The sequence below is a fragment of the Sinocyclocheilus anshuiensis genome, unplaced genomic scaffold, assembly GCF_001515605.1.
Source record: "Sinocyclocheilus anshuiensis isolate Anshui unplaced genomic scaffold, SAMN03320099.WGS_v1.1 scaffold482, whole genome shotgun sequence".
Lineage (NCBI taxonomy): Eukaryota > Metazoa > Chordata > Actinopteri > Cypriniformes > Cyprinidae > Sinocyclocheilus > Sinocyclocheilus anshuiensis.
In genome coordinates, this window is record NW_015547676.1 from 407197 (window position 1) to 416534 (window position 9338).

The following is a 9338-nucleotide window of genomic DNA, read 5'->3' on the forward strand; positions in this document are numbered from 1 at the left end:
TCAAACTGATTATATGTACATATTATGAACAGCGTCTATGTATGTTACTAACTTTATAGAAATGGGCTATTATGAGCACATCCCAAACGTTTAGTAAAACAAACATTGCACATTTGACACGTATTGTTTCCTCGGTGAAAATCCAGCATTAGGGACTTCTCGTGTTGAGTGGCGATTAAAAAAAAAATTCATTAATGATATAGAGAAAATGCATTGTTTCTAGAGTTCAGAATGACAATTATTAATGTTAACACACTTACCTAACACACAGTTGAATTATTTAGATAAAGATGCACGTGAAACACTGTCCACATGATGAATGAATAGGCTAATCCAAATAATTCCGGCGAGGAACAGTCGCTTCCTTCACTTTTGTCGATGTACACTGTAGAGCATCAAGTGCGCTGAAGTGTTTGATTTAGAAGCGCGTGTCGGCTGATGGTTAAACTGAGGGTGAATCCTCCTCCTCGATCTCGCGCTCTGCAGTGCGAGAGGTTCACACGGAGTAAAAGGAAAACATCGTCATCATAAGGAGAGTTTTCTTTTTCCTTCAGATTCTCATTTTCAGTCATTGTGAACCATGTGTGTGTTGATTTGTAACAGATAATCTGTCACAAAATGAACTGTGTCATATCATAGCAATGATGTGTGGATGTCGTGAAGATGCATCTGGTGTAAATATGTCATGTATTCGCAATAATAAAACGTCTTAAATATAAAAAATGTGGTCCGATGTTAATATAAAGGCATTATGCATACTGATTTTTTTTATTATTTTTTTTTTGAGTAAAGCATTGCATTTTGTTGTGTTTGGGCTGAAGGAAATGTCTGAAGGAAAAAGTATACTGGTAATTTTCTGCCAGGACATCTGATTTTTTTTATTTTCTTTTTATTCTTCTTCTTCTTCTCCTCCTTCTTCTTCTCACAGCGTTGAAATACATCTCGAAATATAGTCTTAAAATATTACATAATGCTTTGCATAGTCAATAAATGTTCAGTTTTTACAAGAAATCAGATCAAAGGAATTCTTAATATTTCTTAATAATTCACATATTTCTGTTTTAATTGTCCTATATTCATCAGGGACCAAGGTGCTTAGAACAATCTGATTGCAAACTACAAAATTGATAATGAAAACAGAAAAGGTCAGCACACCTAGGCTCAAAATACAAAAATATATTTTTACAGACTATCTAGTGACATATCAAACATGCAGGCTCTTCATCACACAATTAAAAGTTTTAACCCACATGCCATTATACAACAGGTGATTGATCACATGAGACACACGCACACACACACACACACACACACACACACAGAGAAAAGCCTAGTTTTGATCCTGGACTGTTTTATTGTTTGTGATCGATTGCTGCCTGCCCTGACCTTATGCCTGTTCATGGATTGCGCCTTGCCTTGCCTCTATTGTTGTGTTTGCTGATGATTGACCCTGCCTGTACAACTCAGATTAGAATAAAGCCTGCAAGTGGATCCTCTGTCCTGTTGTCACCTTCTCCATTACAACATCAGAGATACTTTGAGTTTAATTGAGCTTATTAATTCTGTGTCATTACCTAATTCTCCTGTTATTTTAGTGACAATTTATTTAGAATCTCTTTATACAAATGTTCCATTTCAGTGTGAATTAGAAGCCATGGAATTTTTTCTTGATCAATGTTCTAATGAAGTTAATAGTACTGCATGCTTATTAGATTTGATTTGACCAAATTAGTGTTGTCTATAATTGTTTTTTATTTGGGTCTGATTTTTATTTACAGATTTATGGTGTTAGTATGCATTCGAAAATGGGCTCCAGTTTTGCCTCTCTGTTTTGTAGTTTGTTTGAACAAAAATGTGTGTATAACTCAAGTTGTAATCTTTTTTTGTTTGTTTGTTTGTTTTTGTTATGTAAATGTTACATTGATGTTTTTTGTTGTTGTTGTTGTATGGAATTGTTGTATGAAATAATGGAATTTCATAAACTGGTTAATGACAGCTGTAGTGTACTTAAATTCACGACTGAGTACCATCCAGAGAGAATTCATTTTCTAGATGTGTTTATTAGCAAGACTGTGACAGGTCTGAAAAAAAAACAGTCTGTACTGTAAATCTACTAATAATACATTTTTTACATGGTACATCCTACCATCCTTTGTCATTAAAATGTGCTTTAGAAGACTTAACACCTGTTTTCTTTCTTATTTCTTACATTTCTTAAAGTACTTTTTGGCAATTATAGATGTGGTAACTGTCAACAATTAACTTCACCTATCAAACTTTTAAGCATCCTCACACTGATGCAATTATCAAAATAAGAGGCACTATTTTATGCAAAACCTACAGTGTGATTTACAGTATATGTTGCGTTGCCCTTGTGGTCTTTGCTATGTGGGCAAAAGGAGTAGAGCTCTTAAAACACAGATTTCTGAACATTGTTGTGCTGTTAAAAATCAAGATTTCAAAAGTCCAGTCGCACAGCATTTTGCTGTTTTTATACATTTGGTCTCTACAGTATGAAGGAATAGAATTAGTTAAGTGTCCAAGGCGTGGAGGTAACATTAATAATTTACTTTTGAAATGTGAAACTTTTGGATTTACACTTTAGACACTATTGCACCTAAGGGTTTAAATGAAAATTTGGAGACTTTGACAGTCAGTTTTTTTTTTGATTGCAGGTAACATTGCTATTATTGTTGCATGTTTAGAATTAATTTAGTATTTTCCTTTTTGTCACTCTTTATGTTTCTTTGTGTGTGTGTGTGTGTGTGTGTGTGTGTGTGTGTGTTTGTCGTGTGATTAATCACCTGTTGTCTGATGAAAAGCTTGCGTGTTTGAAATGTCACCTGTGTGATAGTTTGTAATTATTTTTTTGTATTTTTGGAGCCTTGGAGTTTTTATTATCAGTATTTTGTTGTTGTTGTTGTTGAGAACCCTGCTTAAGAGTTTTTCCAGTGATGTGTGTGCTTTTGTTTTAATTTTGTTTTTGCTAAACTACAATATTGTGTAATGTTTTAGGAAAAACGTTGTAGTCCATCTCTCCATCTATTCTCCAAGCTGCATATCCTCTATAGGATCCCGGGATTACATTAGATTCAGCTTGTCATTGTGCAGAGACTGAAATGCAGTTCTAACATGGCAACTCTCTGAGGGTTTGGCATAGTAATGTACCTGACGATGTTAATGTGTTAATGTGTTCTAGGTCTGCTACACTGCTGCTGCTGCACATATAACATATATGAAATAACCCCCATATATAGCATACATGATCATCCCGTAGCAGATTGAAGCTGTGTCCCAAATGACGTACTATACACTATGCACTATACACTATGCACTCATATGCACTATGTACTCAACCATGTAGTGTATGAATTATATAAGGTTCTTTTGTTATTCATAATCAGTCTGATAGCCCCTCCCCCTTCGGTACATAATTAAAGCTGCGACAGTTGAGTGCATGAAGTGTCCAACATTCAACACTTTGTTTTTTCGGTTATTTAATTGCATCATCCGGGTATTTAAAGTACAATACTCGCAAAATTTATACTACAAAATGTCATTGAATAGTGCATAAGTACGTGATTTGGGACGCACCTTGAGTTTGCGCCATCTAGAGTTTCATAACTGAACTTTGGATTTAGCATCTAACCAGATGTGCAATATGGCCAGTTACCATAAAAGTGCAAGTGGCATCATGAGGTAGAAATGTACAAAAGAATGTGCAGTGTGGAGGTTAAGTGGCCTAAGTTAAATGTAATGTTCAGCGCCTGAGTTCAGTAGGCTGACATCTGAGGAAAAGACTCCATAAAGTCTCCCAGATGGGAGAAGAGTAAACAGTCCATGGCTGGGGTGAGAGGTGTCTCTGATGGAGGGTAGCTGAATACCAGTGATGTATTGGGCTGTTTTCACCACCCGCTGGAGGGTCTTCTGCTCTGAGACAGTGCAGTTGCCATACCACTCTCTGATGCAGTTTGTTAAGAAGCTTTCAATAGTGTAAAGGTAGCAGTTCAGCAGGATGTGGGGGACAGGTGAGCTTTCTTAGTTTCCTAAGGAAAGAGGTGCTGTTGTTTCTTTGATCAGAGTGGAGATGTCCAGGAAAGCCCCAGCCCCGTCACTGTTGATGGGAGTGTATGTGTGACCCTTCCTAGTCTCACTGTCACCTCTCATCAGAACGACCACTGTGGTGTGATCTGCAAACTTGATTATGAAGTTAGAGCCATGTACAGGTATGCAGTCGAGGGTGAAGAGGGAGAAGAGGATTGGGCTTAGCACACAGCCCTGTGGTACACCAGTGTTCAAGGTAAGGATGGAGGAGTTGTGGTTGTTGATTCTAATAGACTGTGGTCTGTTAGTGAGTAAGTCCAAGGTCCACTTGCAGAAGGAGACATACTGGAGGATGCTTGAGCCTGGGAATAAGGCAAGGAAACACACTGGATGAATGGCTGCTAGACTCCTGCTATAGACTCCTTTTTCACACAATAATCTCACTGCATTATTACAGTATTATACAGCAAATTATACAAATAACAAATTCAAAATCATCAAATTAAAGAACTGCTCTTGGATTCAGACCCAAAAATCCACAGACAGAGTATAGGCTATAATCTGTCTGTATCATCATTACACAACCACCTCTTTCAAGTCCAACATTCTAGTCTGACAGTGATTCTGAATTATTTCCCGCAGAAAACTTTTGCTGCTGGCTCTGTCTCTCTCTCTCTCTGTCTGTGTGTGTGTGTGTCGCTATAAAATGTGCACATAATTGTGTAAGCTCTCTTTGCTAAACTCTTTTCTTTACATCTCCAACCTTTCTTTCTTTCTTTCTTTCTTTCTTTCTGAATTGAGCTGAATAATGACACTGTTGTCTTCTTTAGAGATGCTTTAGACCGGAAATAGAAGTTGTTTCAAAATCTATGAATTTTGCAAAAGTATTATTTTCCTGTTTATTACTGTGAAGCTCCTTCATAGCAATCTGAATTATATAAAGCACTTTATAAATAAAAATAACACATCAGTACATTACATTCAGTTCATCAAGTTATGCCAAAGACATCAAACTAGGGACAACCACACATTCTCCTCAGAATTAAATTAAAATGCAATTAAAATTCAATTAAAATATCCTCAGTCGTAACAAGATGTCAGCACAGTTGTAGGTTCACAAAGTCCACCTTATAGCTGGATATTTTCTGGCCTGCATCATTTCACGATGCCATTTTTGCTTTCTTTCAATACTTTGCTGTCACTCTGCATTTTCTTGTTTCCTGTCCTGTACATGGCATTAAATGCCTATTGATAAAATATAATAAAAGAGATGCCAGTGTGGTAGCAGACATGATCAGAGAGATCAAATACAGAGCATAACAAATGCAAAAGCATAGCAATTATTTTAATGTCAGTTAACCAGATGATTTCTTGGAAAGCCAGCTGGATGTTGTGAAAGACTGCATCAGGAAAAGGGGTTGATGCAGTCTTTTTGAACATGCTTTATTCCAATCAAAGCTCAAATCCCTCCTGGTTTGGTCAAAGAAGTGCGTCATAATGCCATGTCTGGCCAACTGACTCTTCTCAAAGACAAAGATTTAGTGTTGGGCAAGAGAACATTTTTTAGAACAATGAAACATGTGTTTTAGATTGTTTAATATGACTGCAATGGCCCAGAACCGGAGGAAGACAACAGCTCTCTGCTATTCATCTGCTGACTATTGACCAGTAAAAACTAGAACATTGGCACATTAGGAAGCTGTTTCATACTTTACTCATTTATGGCATCAAGTCCGCTCCAGGTTTACACCTGTGCATCACTTTCTCCAAGGCTTTATCGTCCAGTATGTCATCATAGACAGCATAAACATAAAACATGTCTCAGCTTGTGTCTGGGGGCTCATCTGCACAATCTGAGTAATGCTTTCCACTATCCTGTCCTCTCATTCTGCGAAACTAGTCACTGGAGTAAACTGGAACCTTTCGTAAAAGCAATATAAAAGACTGAACTTCAGATTTAAAACTTCACTGGTGGTGGACGAGGAGATACCCCCTCACAATGTAGAGCGCTTTGAGTGCTTAGAAAAGCAGAAAATAATAGAATAGAACCTTTATTGTCATTATAATAATTCAATGACATTTGGTTTGTTAGCTCTGAGAGACCTGCAGCATTGGGGGAAAAGAATAAGAAAAAAAAAAACACAAATATCCCCCCAAGAAATAAATAATTACACTATAATATAAATATGATATATGCAAGGGAATTAACAATACGGATGTACAGTAAAATGTTCAGTGCACTAGCAGCAGGTTCCTTCTTCTGAAGGCGGCTAGCATAAATATTGTCTAGGTTGGGGAGCTCTGTGCAGTCTTAACAATCCGGGCCAGATCTCTTCGATTCTGTGTAGTGCAGCTGGTATAACACACTGAAACACAATGGCAGAGAATGCTTTCTATTGTGCTCCTATAGAAATTCACTAAAAGCTGAGATTTTTGTCTACAACGATCTCCTTTGTTTTAGTGGTGTTCAGGACCAGGTCATTATCCGAACACCACTCAACCAAATGTTGAACCTCTTCCTTATAGTGTGTCTCGTCCAGGGTGCGAACTACGGGGGAGCTAGGGGGAACTCGGCTCCCCTTAATAAGACATGGGCTCCCCTGAAAACGTGATTTGTGAAATTTTGGGGGGTCTCAAAAAATATTGACAATGTGTTATTTTGACGTGCAATTTCAATTTTGTGTAATGTGATCATCGTGGATTATTATGTGCAAACTTGCAAAAATATTCATTCATGCATGACGGCGATTTAAACCTAATTCACTTCAATAAAGATAACTATACATGCTATTCTTGTCATGAGCATCAAGGTGTGGGGGCGCTGCGGTGCAAATTCCACTCATGTTTAGTACATGTTAACTCAAAGATTCGTAGAAAAAATATAAACGCTGGACTCTGTGGTTGATTCTGTGTTAAGGTAAGGCATGTTATTCACAATAGCCTGACGATGAGTAACTTTAACCGTTGTTCATGTGAACTCAAAGACAGCCTGATGCTTTGTTTATAGACTATTTGTGGGTGGCTGTTTGTTGTTTCATCTCTCAGTTCGTGTCGATAAAGTATAATAGGGTAAATCCTGTATAGTGATTTATCCTATATAGTGCTTGCATAAAGCAAGTAGTGCAGACACTTGTAGCTGTTATGTATCTTTGTAAGTCATTGTAAGCACCCCCCCGTTATAAAAAAACAACAAGTGGGCTCCCCCAAAGTCCACGGTATAGTTCGAACACTGGTCTCGTCGTTTCCTGATATCAGCACCACTATAGTGGTGTCGTCGACAAACGTCACTATAGAGTTAGAGGAATGGACGGGTGTACAGTCATGTGTAAATAAAGTGAAAAGGGCTGGACTGAGGACACAACCCTGCGGTGCTCCTGTGTTCAGGGTGAGACTAGATGAAATGCGATCACCCATCCTGACAGTCTGTGGTCTGTTTGTAAGAAAGTCCAAAATCCATGAACGGAGTGTGGTGGTTAATCCCAGGTTAATGAGGCACTACTCTATTAAACGCAGAACTAAAGTCCACAAATAACATCCTAGCATATGTGTTGGGATGCTCCAGATGTGACAGGCTTGTATGAAGAGTGATTGAGATTGCGTCCTCCGTTGATCTGTTCCTACAGTAGGCAAACTGATGGCTATCCAGATCAGTGGGGATATTAGCTTTGATGTGAGATCAAACGAGCCTCTCAAAGCACTTCATAATAATTGGTGTGAGGGCAATGGAGCGATAGTCATTGAGACACCTCACTGCTTGCTTTCTGGGTACAGGAACAATAGTGATGGTTTGAGACACATGGGAACTACAGCCTGCTGTAAGGACAAGTTGAAGATGTTAGTAAACACTTCTGCTAATTGGTCAGCACATTACTTCAACGTAGGACCCGGCACCATGTCTAAGCAAAGACCGCACACATGCCTGTCGAACCACGGCTTTTGGTTTGGGAACACCTTGATGGTTTTAGTGGTTAGCACAGTATTGGTGCAGAAGGCTATGTAGGCCAAAACAGATGAACTATATTCCTCCAGGTCTGTGCTCTATGCAAACAGTTCCCAGTCTGTATTCTCAAAGCAGTCCTGCAGTTGTGAAATCGTCTCTTCACTCCAGACTTGGACTGTTTTAACAACAGGTTGTGTTCTGCAAATAAGAGGTCTATAGGAAGGAATCATTTCTATTGAAATATGATCAGATAGGCCACGGTGTGGAGATAGAGCTAGATAGAGATAGAGAAAGGCGCTATATAAATGTAATGAATTATTGTTATTATTAGATTTATCATGATGTAGAGTCCACTCTTCTTGTTTGTTGGACTTTTTTTACCTCTATCAGAGACCTCTCACTCACATTAAAGCTTCTCTCTATATAAAAGGCGTATTTGAAATTGAATCAGCATTTGCTTGTTTATGGTTCCTTTAGATTTTTTTTTTTTGTATTAATTTTTGTGATTAACTTTTTTTAATTTTTTGTTATTGACATTTAAGCCAACCAACAAAACTCACCCTGACAGTACAGTATCCTCTCCATCATCAAATAATACCAATATAACACTCATTAACACATCCAGCATGACCCTGTCAAAAAAGTTTTATTTTCTAGTTTCAAACACGTAATTACATTGTTCTCTCTTGCATTATGAAATCCAGTAACTCCTGAGGTGAGCAATTTACCTCTCCTTTAACATATTTGTGCTGTTTGTTGGTACTGATTTTGATAAAGAATGTCAAAAAATCCTGTCTGTATGAATTTAACAATGACGTACAGTACTATATCAGCAGAAATAAGGATCAGCTCATGAGGAACGCAGTGTAAACCCTAATGCTCAAAGTTATTAACTGTATTCAGTAGGGGACAATTACATCATACAAATTAGCTTATGGATAGGAGATCTTCTGGGAAAGCTAAGGTAGTTATGGGAAGAGTTGTTCTTTTAGTTAATAAACTTAAGTTTGAGTTGATTGCAATCAATTTGATTGTGCTTCGTGGTCTTGGGGGCAGGGCTAAAACACATAATGAAAATGACTGGTTTACTGCTTTATTATGTTATTACAATGGTGTTGTTGTCTCTGTTGTCTCTTGAATTACATGTCGGCGTGTATATTTAGAAAACATTTTTGTAACTATGACCAGTCCACGGTCACTTGCAATATCAAAATTGCAACAGTGCAGACAATGGAAGAGGAAAGCTAAGTGTGCCAATTTTATCACATTTTCTCTTATAAAAGAATCTTAGAGGCGAAAGCACGGGCAAACACACACACACACACACACACACACACACACATGCACACGCACA